The sequence below is a fragment of the Trichechus manatus genome, unplaced genomic scaffold (assembly GCF_000243295.1).
Source record: "Trichechus manatus latirostris isolate Lorelei unplaced genomic scaffold, TriManLat1.0 scaffold00086, whole genome shotgun sequence".
In the NCBI taxonomy this organism is placed as follows: Eukaryota; Metazoa; Chordata; class Mammalia; order Sirenia; family Trichechidae; genus Trichechus; species Trichechus manatus.
The window spans coordinates 10,573,217-10,587,635 of NW_004444022.1; the positions used below are offsets into that span (position 1 = coordinate 10,573,217).

The following is a 14,419-nucleotide window of genomic DNA, read 5'->3' on the forward strand; positions in this document are numbered from 1 at the left end:
CTTTTGTGATTGACTTATTTCACTCAGCATAATGTCCTCCAAATTCATCCACATTGTGAGATGCTTTGCAGATTCATCATTGTTCTTTATCGTTGCACAGTATTCTGTTGTGTGTATGTACCACAGTTTCTATAACCATTCATCTGTTAATGGGCATCTAGGTTATTTCTTTTTGCTATTGTGAACAATGCTGCAATGAACATGAGTGTGCATGTGTCTATTCATGTGATGGCTCTTATTCTTTAGGATATATTTCTAGGACTGGGATTGCTGGATCATATGGTATTTCTATTTCTAGCTTTCTAAGGGAGCGCCATATAGTTTTCCAAAATGGTTGTACCATTTTGCATTCCCACCAGCAGTGCATAGAAGTTCCAATCTCCCCGCACCCTCTCCAACATTTGTTATTTTCTGTTTTTCTGATTCCTGCCAGTAATGCCAGGGTAAGATGGTATCTCATTGTAGTATTGAATTGCATTTCTCTAATGGCTAGTGATCCTCGGGCATTTCCTCATGTGTCTGTTAGCCACTTGAATGTCTTCTTTCGTGAAGTGTCTGTTCATTTCCTTTGCCCATTTTTTAATTGGCTTGTGTTTTTGTTTGTACAGGTGTTGGATTTTCCTCTAGAATTTAGAGATTAGACCTTTCATGGATTTGTAAAAGCCAAAAATTTTTTCCCAGTCTGTAGGTTCTCTTTTTACTCTTATTGGTGAAGTCTTTTGATGAGTGTAACTACTTAATTTTTAGAAGATCCCAGTTATCTAGCTTATCTTCTGGAGTTTGTATGTTGTTATTTATGGTTTGTATCCCATTAGTGCTGTGTATTAGAGTCTCTAGCATTGATTCTATATTTTTTCTATGAACTTTATAGTTTTCGACTTTATATTTAGGTCTTTGATCCATTTTGAATTAGTTTTTGTGTATGGTGTGAGGTATGGATCCTGTCGCATATTTTTGCAAAGGGATATCCAATTTTGCCAGCACCATTTGTTGAAAAGACTGTCCTTTCCCCATTTGATGGACTTTGGGCTCTTGTAAAAGGTCAGGTGACTGTAGGTGGATGGATTTACATCTGGGTTCTCGATTCTGTTCCACGGATCAATGTATCTGTCGTTGTACCAGTACCAGCCTGTTTTGACTACCGTAGCTGTATAGTAGGTTCTGAGGTCAGGTAGTGTGAGTCCAACAACTTTATTTTTTCTTCAATAATGCGTTACTTATCTGGGGCCTCTTCCCTTTTCATATAAAGTTAATGATTAGTTTTTCCATCTCTTTAAAGAACGCTGTTAGTATTTGGATCAGGATTGCATTGTATTTGTAGACTGCTTTGGGTAGAATTGTCATTTTCACAATATTGAGTCTACCTATCGATGAGCATAGTATGTTTCTCCATTTATGTAGATCCCTTTGGGTTTCTTACAGTAGTGTTTTGTAGTTTTCTTTCTATAGGACCTTTACATCCCTGGTTAGATTTATTCCTAAGTGTTTTCTTTTTTTAGGGGCTATTATAAATGGTATTGCTTTCCTGATGTCCTTTTCATCGTTCTCTTTATTGGTGTACAGGAATCCAACTGATTTTTCTGTTTATCTTGTATCCTGCTACTTTGCTGAATCTTTCTATTAGTTCCAATAGTTTTCTCGTGGAGTCTTCCGGGTTTTCTCTACATAGTATCACACCATCTGCAATTAGGGACATTTTACTTCTTCATTACCAATCTAGATGCCCTTTATTTCTTTTTCTTGCATTATTGCTCTAGCTAGGACTTCAAGTTAAACAGGAATGGTGATAAAGGACATCCGTGTCTTCTTCCTGTTCACAAGGGGAATGTTTTTGGCTTCTCTCCATTAAGAATGATGTTGGTTTTCAGTTTTGTATAGATTCCCCTTATTATGTTAAGAATTTCCCTTCTATACCTATTTTATTGAGAGTTTTTATCAGGAATGGGTGTTGGACTTCGTCGAATGCCTTTTCTGCGTCGATTGAGATGATTGTGTGATTCTTTTTTTTATTTCTGTGGTGGATTAAGTTGATTCATTTTCTAATGCTGAACCATCCTTGCATACCTGGTATGAATCCGACTTGGATGTGGTGTGTTATTTTTTTTTTTTGATATGATGCTGAATTCTACTGACTAGAATTTTGTTGAAAATTTTTGCATCTATATTCATGAGAGATGTTGGTCTATAATTTTCTTTTTTTGTGGTATCTTTGCCTGGTTTTGGTATCAGGGTTATGCTGGCTTCATAAAATGAATTTGGAAATATCCTTTCCTTTTCTGGTCTGAAATAATTTGAGTAGTACTGGTGTAAGTTCTTCTCGGAATGTTTGGCAGAATTCTCCAGTAAAGCCATCTGGGCAAGGGCTTTTTTTGTTGTTGTTGGGAGTTTTTTTTATTACCTTTTTAATCTCTTGTTATGGGTCTGTTCAGATTTTCAACATCAATTTGTGATACTTTGGGTAGGTAGTGTGTTTCTTGAAATTTGTCCATCTCTTCTATACTTTCAAATTTGTTAGAGTATACTTTCTCATAATAGTCTGTTATGATCCTTTTACTTCAGTTAGGTCTTTTGGTAATGCTCCCCATTTAATTTCTTATTTGGGTTATTTGTGTCCTCTCCTGTTTTTGTTAGTCTGGGTTAGTGGTTTGCTGATTTTGTTGATCCTTTCCAAGAACCAACTTTAGGTTTTGTTGATTCCCTAGTTTTTCTATTCTGTTTCATTTATTTCTGCTCTGATCTTTATTAATTCCCTTCCTTCTGATGGCTGCAGGCTTCTTTTGCTGTTTTCTATTTGTTTGAGTTGTGTAGCTAATATTTTGATTTTGTCCCTTTCTATTTTTTTTTTTTTTTGATGTGTGCATCTATTGCTATAAGCTGACCTCTGATCACTGCCTTTACCATGTCCCAAAGATTTTGGTATGATGTGTTTTCATTCTCATTTAATTCTAGAAATTTTTATGCCATGTCTGATGTATTCTATTACCCAGTGATTTTTAAGTAAGGTGTTATTTAGCTTCCACGTAACTGATTTTTTACCCTTGCTCTTCCTGTTGTTAGTTTCTTCTTTGATCCTGTTGTGGTCAGAGACGATACTTTGTATTATTTCAACATTTTGAATTTTTTTGAGGGTTGCTTTGCGGCCTAATACATGGTCTATTCTGCAGAACGTTCCATGTGCACTGGAAAAGAATGTGTACTTTGCAGCTGTTGGTTGGAGTATTTTATATATGTCTAAAAGTTCAAGAGGGCTGATTAGAGCCTTTAGATCTTCTGTATCTTTGTTGAGTTTCTTTCTAGATGTTCTGTCCTTTACCAATAGTGGTGTGTTGAAGTCTCCTATTATTACTGTGGAACTGTCAATTTCTCTTTTCAGTGCAGTTAAAGTTTGTTTTATGTATTTTGGAGAACTGTCATTGGGTGCGCAGATATCTATTATGTTATGTCTTCATGCTAGATTGTCCCTTTAATCATGATATAGTGTCCTGCTTTGTCTTTTATGGTTGATTTTGTTTTAAAGTCTGTTTTACCTGAGATTAGTATTGCCACTCCTGCTCTTTTTGGTGGCTGCTTACTTGATATATATTTTTTTTCATCCATTGATCTTTAATATATTTATGTATTTGTTTCTAAAGTGTGTCTCTTGTAGACAGCATATTGATGGATCCTGTTTTTTAATCCATTATGTCACTCTTTGTCTCTTTATGGGTACATTTAGGATATTTATGTTCAGTGTAATTATGATAAATGTGGATTAATTTTTGTCATTTTATAGTGTTTTTTTTTCCTGTGATGCTGACGATTTCTTTGTTCCACTTACTCTCCTGTGCTGAATTCCTCTTTATGGATTTTTTTCATTTCTTTTGTTTTTGTAGGTTTTGTTTTTACTGAGACTTCATGTTTTTCTTTACTTTGATGAGTAGGTTTGTTAACTTTCTTTGTGGTTACCTTGAAATTTACCCTTATCTTCCTAGGTTTGAACCAGTCTATTATTACATGGTATCGCCTTACCTTCCTCTCCATTAGAAAGTTCTACACCTACACCGTTTATCTCCTCTTTTATTGTTCGGATATTGTTGTCATTTGCAGATTAACCTCTCTGGTTCCCTGGTGTAAATCTTTTGGTTTTGAATAGTCCTTGAGAGTTCATTTCCTATGTTAGTATCTGGCTGGTGCGATCTTGCGTACTAGATTCAGGCAGTGGTCTGACGTTATTTGTTTTCAGACTGAAGGACTCCCTTTAATAATTCTTGTAAGTTTGGTTTGGTTTTTACATAGTCCCTTAACTTCTCTTTATCTGGAAATATCCTAATTTCACCATCATAACTGAACAAAAGTTTTGCAAGATATATTATTCTTGATTGGCAACTTTTCTTTTTCAAGGTTTTATATGTGTCATCCCATTGCCTTCTTGCCTACAGGGTTTCTGTTGAGTAATCAGAGCTTAGTCTTATTGTTTCCCCTATGTAACTTTTTTTTTCCTTGAGCTGTTCTCAGGATTCTGTCTTTGTCTTTGGTTTCAGTTAGGGTGATTATGATATGCCTTGGTGATTTTCTTTTGAGGTCTATCGTATATGGAGTTTGTTGAGCTTTTTGGATGGTCAGCTTTTCATCTTTCATGATATTAGGAAGTTTTCTATTAGCAATTCTTCAATGATCCTCTCTTTGTTTTCTGTCTTCTCCCCCTGTTCTGGAACTCCAATTACTTGAAAATTTTTGCTTTTGATTGTATCCTACATCATTCTCAGGGTCTCTTCATTTTTCTTCATTCTTTTTCCTGATTTTTCCACAGAGTTGTATCCTAGTTTGTCTTCAATTTCGCTAATCCTGTCTTCCACTGTTTCAAACCTGCTCCTTCACCCTTCTGTGACACTGTCCATTTCTGAAATCTTGTTGTTTATCTTTTGGGTTTCTAATTGTTGTGTTTGTATGATTTCTAGTTGTGAATTTATTTTGGCATTTTGTTACTGTATTATTTTTCTGAATTCTTACATTTTTTGGTCTGTCTTTTCCATGAATTTGTCTGTTTTTTCCTCATTTTTGTCTGCTTTTTGCTTCAACTCTTGGATAGCTCTGAATATTAGAGATTTGAATTCCCTATCAGGTAGTTCTAGTGCCTTTTCTTCTTTTAGAAAGTCATCTGGTGTTTTAGTTTGGATGCTTACTAGAACCATCCTGTCCTGTTTTTTTATATATTTTGATACTGTCTGCTGTCTTCGGGACATTCAGTAGTTACTCATTTACTGATTACAGATTTGTTTGTTTTATCCTGATTTTTTGTTTCATTTAGTATGTCTGAGCAGATGGGCTGTGCATTCTTTGTTGTTTGTTCGTCTGTGGATAGAGTATTTTTCACCTTGTCAATGGGCAGGGCCAGTAAGTCAGCTATGGTGCAGCAGGGCAGGTCCAGCTGAGGTGGAGGGGCTGCAATGGTTGATTGTGGCACATACTCGGGCCAAAAAGATGAGCCAGTGATCACTGCAGGGCAGGTTCCACTAGGTTGTGCCTGTGCTGCTTGAGAGTGCAATGTTCAGCACACAGGGCAGATAAGCAGGAAGGAGGGTGATGGGCAGGTTGTGATGTGTGGAGCTAGGCTGGGTATGGAAAAGAAGACAGAGAGGAGAGAGAAACAGGAAGGAAAAAGAAGTGCTGAAGGATCTTGCCATTGGGAGTGGAGAAACAAGAAACCGAGAATGGAGAACAAAAAGGAAAAAATAATTAAAATTAAAATATAAATAAATAAAATTAATTTAAAAAAATAAAAATTAAAGAAAAAAATGCCTCCAGGGATCCCACCAGCGGAGCTGTGCAGACCGGGAAACGGCTACTAAACCATGTATTATAACCTGGCTAGAAGGGTTGGAGATGATACACAGCACCAGGTATTCAGGAAAAAGGAAAAGAAGGTAAGTTGAAAGAGATGAGAAACCGAAAAATGAAGAAAAATAAAAAGGAAAAAAGAGATAAATCAGACAAAAAACAAACAAACAAAAAAAACCCAGGGATCCCACCAGCATGGCCACGCGGATGGGAGAAGTGGACTGGGGAAACAGTTCCCCAAATGAGCAGCGCTTCACAGCCATCAAGAAGCAAAGATGGCACATGGAGTCAGGTGTTCGAGAGAAAGGAGGGAGAGGAGGAAGAGGGAGGCAACAAACAAAAAGAAGCTGAAAAAAGCAATACTAGCAACAAAGAAATCGCACTGAAGAAGCCAGCCAGTGTGGGTGGGGCGAATCCTCTTGGCATGGAACCGTCATCTCCCATGCCGCTGTTGCATCTCACTGGGAAGCAGCAGATCGACCTGCCGGGAAGCAGTGAATCAGCCCTCCTGGAAGCTGGGAATTAACCCACCAAGAGGCCAAGGATCGGCCAGCCAGAAAGCAGCGAAGGTTGAGCAGGGGGAGGTTGGGTGGGGGATGGGAAAGTGTGTCTCTCTGGTTACTGGGTGCTCTGTCTTCTGCTGGGAGCTCCGTGAATCTGCTTGACAGCACTCCCTGTCCGCCAATCTCCAACAGGAGTCCAAGATGGTGGATCTGCGCTGCATTAGCTGATAGGGGATCTCTGCTCGAGATTCTTCTCGTTTTCTGTTCTCTGTCAGTTTCTTATTCCATTCAGTGTATGCTTGAGTTCTTATCTCTTCACTTGATGCTTAGGGTTCCAGGATTGACGTTTGTCTCGTTTTACTTAGTTTTTTGGGTCTTTGCTGTGGAGGGATGGCGTGGTGCTTCTGTCTATAGCACCATGTTGACTCCCAGATCTCACTATTTTAAAAAGAGAAGAATAGGTATACATACAGAAAACAATATTCTTTGGTGGTTACCAGGGATGGAAGGGTGAGGGAAGGAGAATCACTTTCTACATAATAGACTTTTCACGATGGGTAAAATGATGCTGAACGAGGGTGAAGTAAGCACAATATGACCAAGGTAAAAGAGAACACTACGAAGTACACAAAAATATGGGACAATTTTGGTAAAAGCCACAATATATACAACTTTTCAACAATAATAAAAACCAATAAATATGTGCCGTGACATAGGTAGATATGTATGCTCGTATATGTATACGTAAGCACATATGAATATATCGATGCTCATGTATAGGTGTTCCTGTAAGCAAATGTATATATGTAATTGTGAGTGCTTCATATATAAAATATAGCACATACGGGGCACAATTATGGATACTTCCCAGACATAACGTAACACCTCACAGGATTGGGTTACTGGGTTTGAGGGTTAGGACCACAGTTTTGGGGGCAACTCGGTCAACTCGCATAACATAGCTCATAAAGATAATGCTCTACATTCTAGGTTGGTGAGTACTGTCTGGGGTCTTAAAAGCTTGCAAGTGGCTATCTAAGATACAATTATTGATCTTTATGTGTCTGAAGCAAAAGAAAAAGAAGGAAACCAAAGACTCAAAGAAGAAACTAGTCCACAGGACTAAAAGTCTATACGAACCTACCTTGAGACTAGGGAACTAGATGGTTCCCGGCTACTACTATAGTGTTCCGTCCAGGACACAACAGATAGTTCCAGATAGTATGGGAGAAAAATGTAAAATTCAAATTCCTAAAGAAGGCCAAATTTACTGGACCAATAAAGACTACAGGAACCTCCAAGACCATTGCCCTGGGATACCCTTTATACTTGGAACTCAAACATTCCTGGTGGTTATCTATCAGAAAAATAACAGAATAGCTCATAAAATAATATCACTCGTGAGTACTGTGCTCTTCTAAACAATTATCTGAATGAGACCTAACAGTCAACATTTACCCTAGATCAAAGATGAGAAGGTAAGGGAGGACAATGAAGCTAGATTAATGGAAACAGAACGAAAATAGAAATAATGAGAATGCTGACACACTGTGAAAAGTGTAACCAATGTCACTGAATAATATGTATAGAAACTGTTAAATGAGAATGTAATTTACTATGTAAATTTTCTCCAAAATCACAATAAAATATTTTTTAAATGTACAGCAAAAAGCATAAAATGTATTATAGTTGTAGTTTTGCTACTGTTTATCTTTGAAAGAAATTCATAATGATTTCATATTATCTTTTCAAAGAGATGAGCTTGCATTAAATTTTAATAAAAATTTACGTATGCCTTGAAGAATTTTCTTTGGAAAAGCATGATCTATTTGTGGTTGTTTCTACATTTATCAAATTGTGATTCTGATATACTGTATTCATTTTTGAGAAATTATTTCCTTTTGGTAACTACAACAACCAGTAAGTAAGCCAGAAAAGTAAAAATGATGGACTGACATCTCATAGTAAAAGAATGGAAAAGCACATAAAATACAGAAGGTCCAGATTACTACCCTTGGTACCTCAGAAAATAATATCAGTTAAACAAACAAAAAACCCTAAAATTGACATATTTATTTTAGCTGATTAGTTTTAGTAGCAAAAATTAAACTATAGATTTGCAACCATCTAAAATTCATATGAGTACTAACGTGTAAACATCTAGAATAGCCTAAAGCACAGGACAGTTATTAATTACTTTGTGAAGAGAGCAATTTAATTTTTTTCTATGAAAGAGTCATGCTCTATAGATGAGACAGAAGGTACAATATTTCTGAATAATACTGAGATATCTGACTGTGCTCCCATATAAAAAGCTAAGAAATAAATTACCAAAGTATGGTCTAGCAGATAACTTTATTTATGATTTTACATATTGTGGCTGAATCACAATCATTTCCCTGTTTCACTGAGTTTCAGGGGATTTTATGAGGGTACCTCATACTTGGTCATTACCCATAATTCTCACACACTAGTACATCAATATGAAAATACTTTTTATCAATGTAATTATTATCAGGATTCAAAAATTACTAAACAAAATCTCCTGAAGGTGGCACTAAGGATCTATGGTTTTCAATCTCCCAAATGTTCAAAGAGGACTCACAATTCTCCAGCATGTCTCAAGTATAGCCTTATCTATTCCCAGTAATTATTTCAAACCTTCATCATGCTATCAAAGTTTCTAACCAAATAGGTTGAACACACGAACCTAACACCTATTTTACAAAGGAGTTAGAGACCTCAATTTTCTGTCTACCTCTCTTGCTCCAAACCTTAATCTTAATCTGATTCCCTTATACATCAGCAGAGTATGTAACCCTCCTTAAACCCAGAGCTGATTATTTTGTTCCTATGTATTGGATTACATCTTCTCTTGCCTCCTTGGAGACCTTCCCACCATTAATGGCTCCTTCCACCTTGTTTCTCCCTGTATTTTTAAACTGTCTCTCTCTGGCTTTTTCCACTCAGCATACAAACAGATCCAAGTCGCCTCCACTTTAAAAGGGAAACCTTGCTAAGCACCCCCCCATTTCCTCTTCTATCTACTCTCATTTTCCCAACCTATGCTCACAGTCAGTCTTCTCTTAATTGATTTCAATTCTCATTTACTCTTTGACCTAGTACAGTAGGTCTTCGTACCCCAACAGGCCCTCACATTGTTTTTACAGTCACCAACAACCACCTTAACACATCCAATGGACCCATAATTCTATGTACCTTACCAATCCTTTAAAAAATGAATCTCTGTACTTCCGGGCAACATGGCGTTATAGGCAGAAGCACCACGCCTTCCCTCCACAGCAAACATCCGAAAAACTAAGCCAAACAGAAAAAACGGCCATCCTGAAACCCTAAGCATCAAATGAAGAGATACAGAACTCAGCTAAGCACCAAATAGAATAAGAAACTGACAGAGAACAGAGAGCAAGGAGAGATACATGCAGAGGTCCTCTATCAGCTAACACAGCACAGATTCACCATCTTGAACTCCTATCAGAGATCAGTGAACAGGGGGTATGAGAAAGCAGCTTCACGGGGCTTCCAGCAGGACACAGCACAACCGGTAACCAGCGATATATGCTTTCCCACACGAGACCCGTCTTTACCCCCACTTGGCCTGCTATGCGTCCTGTGGCCAGTTACTTGGCCAGGAAGCACCACTTTCATCACAGTGTCGCTTGGATTCCACCCGCCTGCACTAGCCGGCTCCCTAAGTGCCATTTGTTGGCTGCTGATGTTGCTTTTTTCCACTTCTTTAGATTCTTCCTTCTCTCTCACCACCTCCCCCTCCTTTCTCTCAAATACTTGGCTCCGTGCGCCATTTTTGCTTCTTAGCGAAAGGTTGTGAAACGCCACTCAATGTGAAGCTGTTTCCTCGCCAATACTGCCACACTGGTGGCATTCCGGGGCTTTTTTTGTTTGTTTCTTTTGAATTGTTTCTATTCTTTTTCTTTTCTCGAATTGGGAGACCGGTCTAGCCGGGCAGTACTGCGTGGCTGGGGACCTACCCCCTCAGTTTGTGCTGATGCGCAGAGGGATCCCCGAGGGCATTTCTTTTTTCTTGGTTTTTTTTGGGGGGCTTTTTTGTTTTTCTTGTTCTTTTTTATTTTGTTGTTTTCTTTTCCCTCTTTTTCCCTTTTTGTCTTTCTTCACTACTCTGTTTCTCATCTCTCTATACTTTCCTTTCCTTCCTGTCCCCTGAATACCTGGCGCTGAATGACACCTCTACCCCTTCTAGCTAGGCTGTACTTCATGGCCTGGAAACAACTTCCCCAGACCTTGCAGCACCAGAGGGATCCCTGGGAGGTTTTCTTTCAATTTTTACTTATTCCTTTTCTTTCTTTCTTTTTCTTCTTCTCCTTTTTGTTTTTTTCCGTTTCATAGTCTTTCCCACTCCATCCCACTCCATCATCTCCCACTCCAACGGCAAGCTCCCCTAGCACTTTTTCTGGTTTGTATGTTTTTGGCTCCCATTCCTCTCTCCTCTCTCCCATACCGATCTTAGGCCCACACATCAAAATCTTCCCCCTCCATCCTGCCAACCTGCACCGTGTGCTGAACATCACACCACCAAGCAGCCCAGGCACTGCGTACCGGAACCTGCCCTGCACTGATTACCGACCAACCCTGGTGGCCATAATAAGCGCCACAAACAACTCATCCCAGCAACTCCTCTTCAACTAGCCCTGCCCTGGTGTACCATATCTGAGTGATTGACCCTGCCAACTGCAGAAGGAGGCAAAAAATATCGTGCCCAAAGATGAGCAAAAAACAAAGAACACACAGACCACCTGCTCAGACATAACCAAATAAAAGAAAACAGTAGGATGAAACAAACAAATCTGTAATCAATAAACAAGTAAAATAACTACTGAATACCCCGAAGACGCCAGACAATATAAAAAAATTTACAAAAACAGAACAGGACGGTTCCAGTAGGAGTCCAAAATAAAACACCAGATGACTTTCCAGTAGAAGAAAAGGCACTAGAACTACCTGATAGGGAACTCAATATTCAGAGCCATCCAAAAGTAGAAGCAAAAAGTAGACACAATTGAGGAAAAAATACACAAATTCATAGAAAAGGCAGATAAATTCCGGGAAAATACAGACAAAAAAATGGAAGAATTCAGGAAAATAATTCAGGAACAAAATGTCGAAATAAATTCACAACTAGAAATCATACAAAAACAACAATTAGAAACCCAAAAGATAAACAACAAGATTTCAGAAATGGGCAGTGTCACAAAAGGCCTGAGGAACAGGTTTCAAATAGTGGAAGACAGGATCAGTAAAACTGAAGACAAACACTTCGATACAACTCTGAGGAAAAATTAGAAAAAAGAACAAAGAAAAATGACAAGACCCTGAGAATGATGTGGGATACAATCAAAAGTAAAAATGTGCAAGTGATTGCAGTTCCAGAAGAGGGGGAGAAAACAGAAAACACACAGAGGATCGTTGAAGAACTGCTGACAGAAAACTTCCCCAAAAAGTTTTCTGGCCATGCAAGAAGCTGAATGAACCCGATACAGGATAGACCCCAAAAGAAAATCACCAAAGCATATCATAATCACATTCGCCAAAGACAAAGACTCCTGAGAGCAACTCGAGAAAAAAAAAATCACATACAGAAGAGAAACAATAAGACTAAGCTCAGATTATTTGGCAGAAACCATGCAGGCAAGAAGGCAATGGGATGACATATATAAAACCTTGAAAGAAAAAAGTTGCCAGCCAAGAATAATATATCCTGCAAAACTCTCGTTCAAATATGATGGTAAAATTAGATCATTTCCAGATAAACAAAAATTAAGGGACTATGTAAAAACCAAACCAAACTTACAAGAAAAGGGAGTCCTTCGATCTGAGAACAAACAGCATCAGCTCACAGGTTGAATCCAGGACACAGGATCGTACCAGCCAGATACTAATATAGGAAATGAACTCTCAAGGGCTATCCAAAACCAAAAGAAATACAACAGGGAATCAGAGTAATCTGTAAATGACAACAACATCAAAACAATAAAAGGGAATAAAAGGTGTAGGTATACAACCTTCTAATACAGAGGAAGGAAAGGCAAAACCAAGTAATAACAGATTGGTTCAAACCTAGGAAGATAAGGGTGAATTTCACGGTAACCACAAAAAAAGTTAACAAACCTACTCATCAAAATAAAGAGGAAAAACATAAAGTCTCAGTAAAAACAAAACCTACAAAAACAAAAGAAATGAAGAAAAAAATCCACAAACAAAAGGAATTCAGCACAGGAGAGTAAGAGGAACATGTCAGCACCATCGAAAAAAGCACTACAAAATGACAGCAACAAACTCACAGCTATCAATAATTACACTGAATGTAAACGGCCTAAATGCACCCATAAAAAGACGGAGAGTGACTGAATGGATTAAAAAACAGGATCCATCAATACAAGAGACACACCTTAGAAACAAAGACGTAAATTTACTAAAAAACAAAGGTTGGAAAAAAATATATCAAGCAAGTAACTACCAAAAAAGAGCAGGAGTGACAATACCAATCTCAGATAAAATAGACTTTAAAACAAAATCCACCATAAAAGACAAAGAAGGACACTATATAATGATTAAGGGGACGATCCATCATAAAGACATAACCATAATAAATATCTATGCACCCAATGACAGGGCTCCAAAATACATAAACTCTAACAGCACTGAAAAGAGAAATTAACAGTTCTAGAGTAACACTAGGAGACTTCAACACACCACTCTCAGTAAAGGACAGAACATCTAAAAAGAAACTCAACAAAGATACAGAAGTCCTAAAGGGCACAATCAGCCAACTTGACCTCATAGACATATATAGAACACTCCACCCTAGAGCTGCAAGGTACACATTCTTTTCCAATGCACATGGAACGTTCTCCAGAATAGGCCACATCTTAGGCCACAGAGCAATCCCCAACAAGATCCAAAAGGCTGAGATAATACAAAGTACCTTCTCTGACCACAAAGTCATCAAGGTAGAAATTAACAACAGAAAGAGCAATGGAAAAAAATCAGTTACATGGAAACTGAATAACGCCTTGCTTAAAAACCACTGGGTAACAGAAGAAATCAGAGATGGAACCAAAAATTCCTAGAATCAAACAAGAATGAAAATACATCATACCAAAACCTCTGGGACACAGCAAAGGCAGTAGTCAGAGGACAATTTATAGCAATAGATGCACACATCAAAAAAGAAGAGACAAAATCAAAACATTAACTACACAACTCATACAAATAGAAAGAGAACAGCAAAAAAAAAAAAAAAAGCCCACAGCCACCAGAAAAAAGGCAATAATAAAGACCAGAAATAAATGAAATAGAGAACAGAAAAACAATAGAAAGAATCAACCAAACCGAAAGTTGGTTCTCTGAAAGAATCAAAACTGACAAACAACTGGCCAGACTGACAAAAGAAAAACAGCAGAGGATGCAAATAAATAAGAAATGAAATGGGGGACATTACAAAAGATTCAGCTGAAATAAAAAGGATCATAGATCATAACAAGAGTATTATGAAAAACTATACTCCAAAAAATTTGAAAACCGAGAGGAAACGGATAAATTTCTAGAAACACATTACTTACCCCAAATCTGAACAGACCCATAAGAGAAAAAATTGAAAAGGTAATTAAAAAAACTCCCAGCAAAAAAAAACCATGGCCCAGATGGCTTCACTGGAGAATTCTACAAAACATTCACAGAAGACCTTGTACCAGTACTACTCAAACTATTTCAGAACATAGAAAAGGAAGTGACACTTCTGAATTCATTCTATGAAACCAGCATAAGCCTGATACCAAAATCAGGCAAAGACACCACAAAAAAAGAAAACTACAGACCAACATCTCTCATGAAAATAGATGCAAAAATTCTGAACAAAATTCTAGCCAACAGAATTCAGCATCATATCAAAAAAAATAATACACCACGACCAAGTAGGATTCATACCAGGTATGCAAGGATGGTTCAGCATTAGAAAATCAATCAACATAATCCACCACATAAATAAAAGGAAAGAAAAGAATCACATGACCCTCTCAATTGACATAGAAAAGGCATTCGAC

The 14,419-nt window shown here is 37.7% G+C and overlaps 1 protein-coding gene across 13 annotated transcripts in view; it reads right to left on the reverse strand.

Annotated features, from left to right (window-relative positions):
- USP15 (ubiquitin specific peptidase 15) overlaps positions 1-14,419 on the reverse strand; it is a 179,031-nt gene that overhangs the window by 131,183 nt on the left and 33,429 nt on the right. The gene's annotated exons all lie outside the window — the stretch shown is intronic.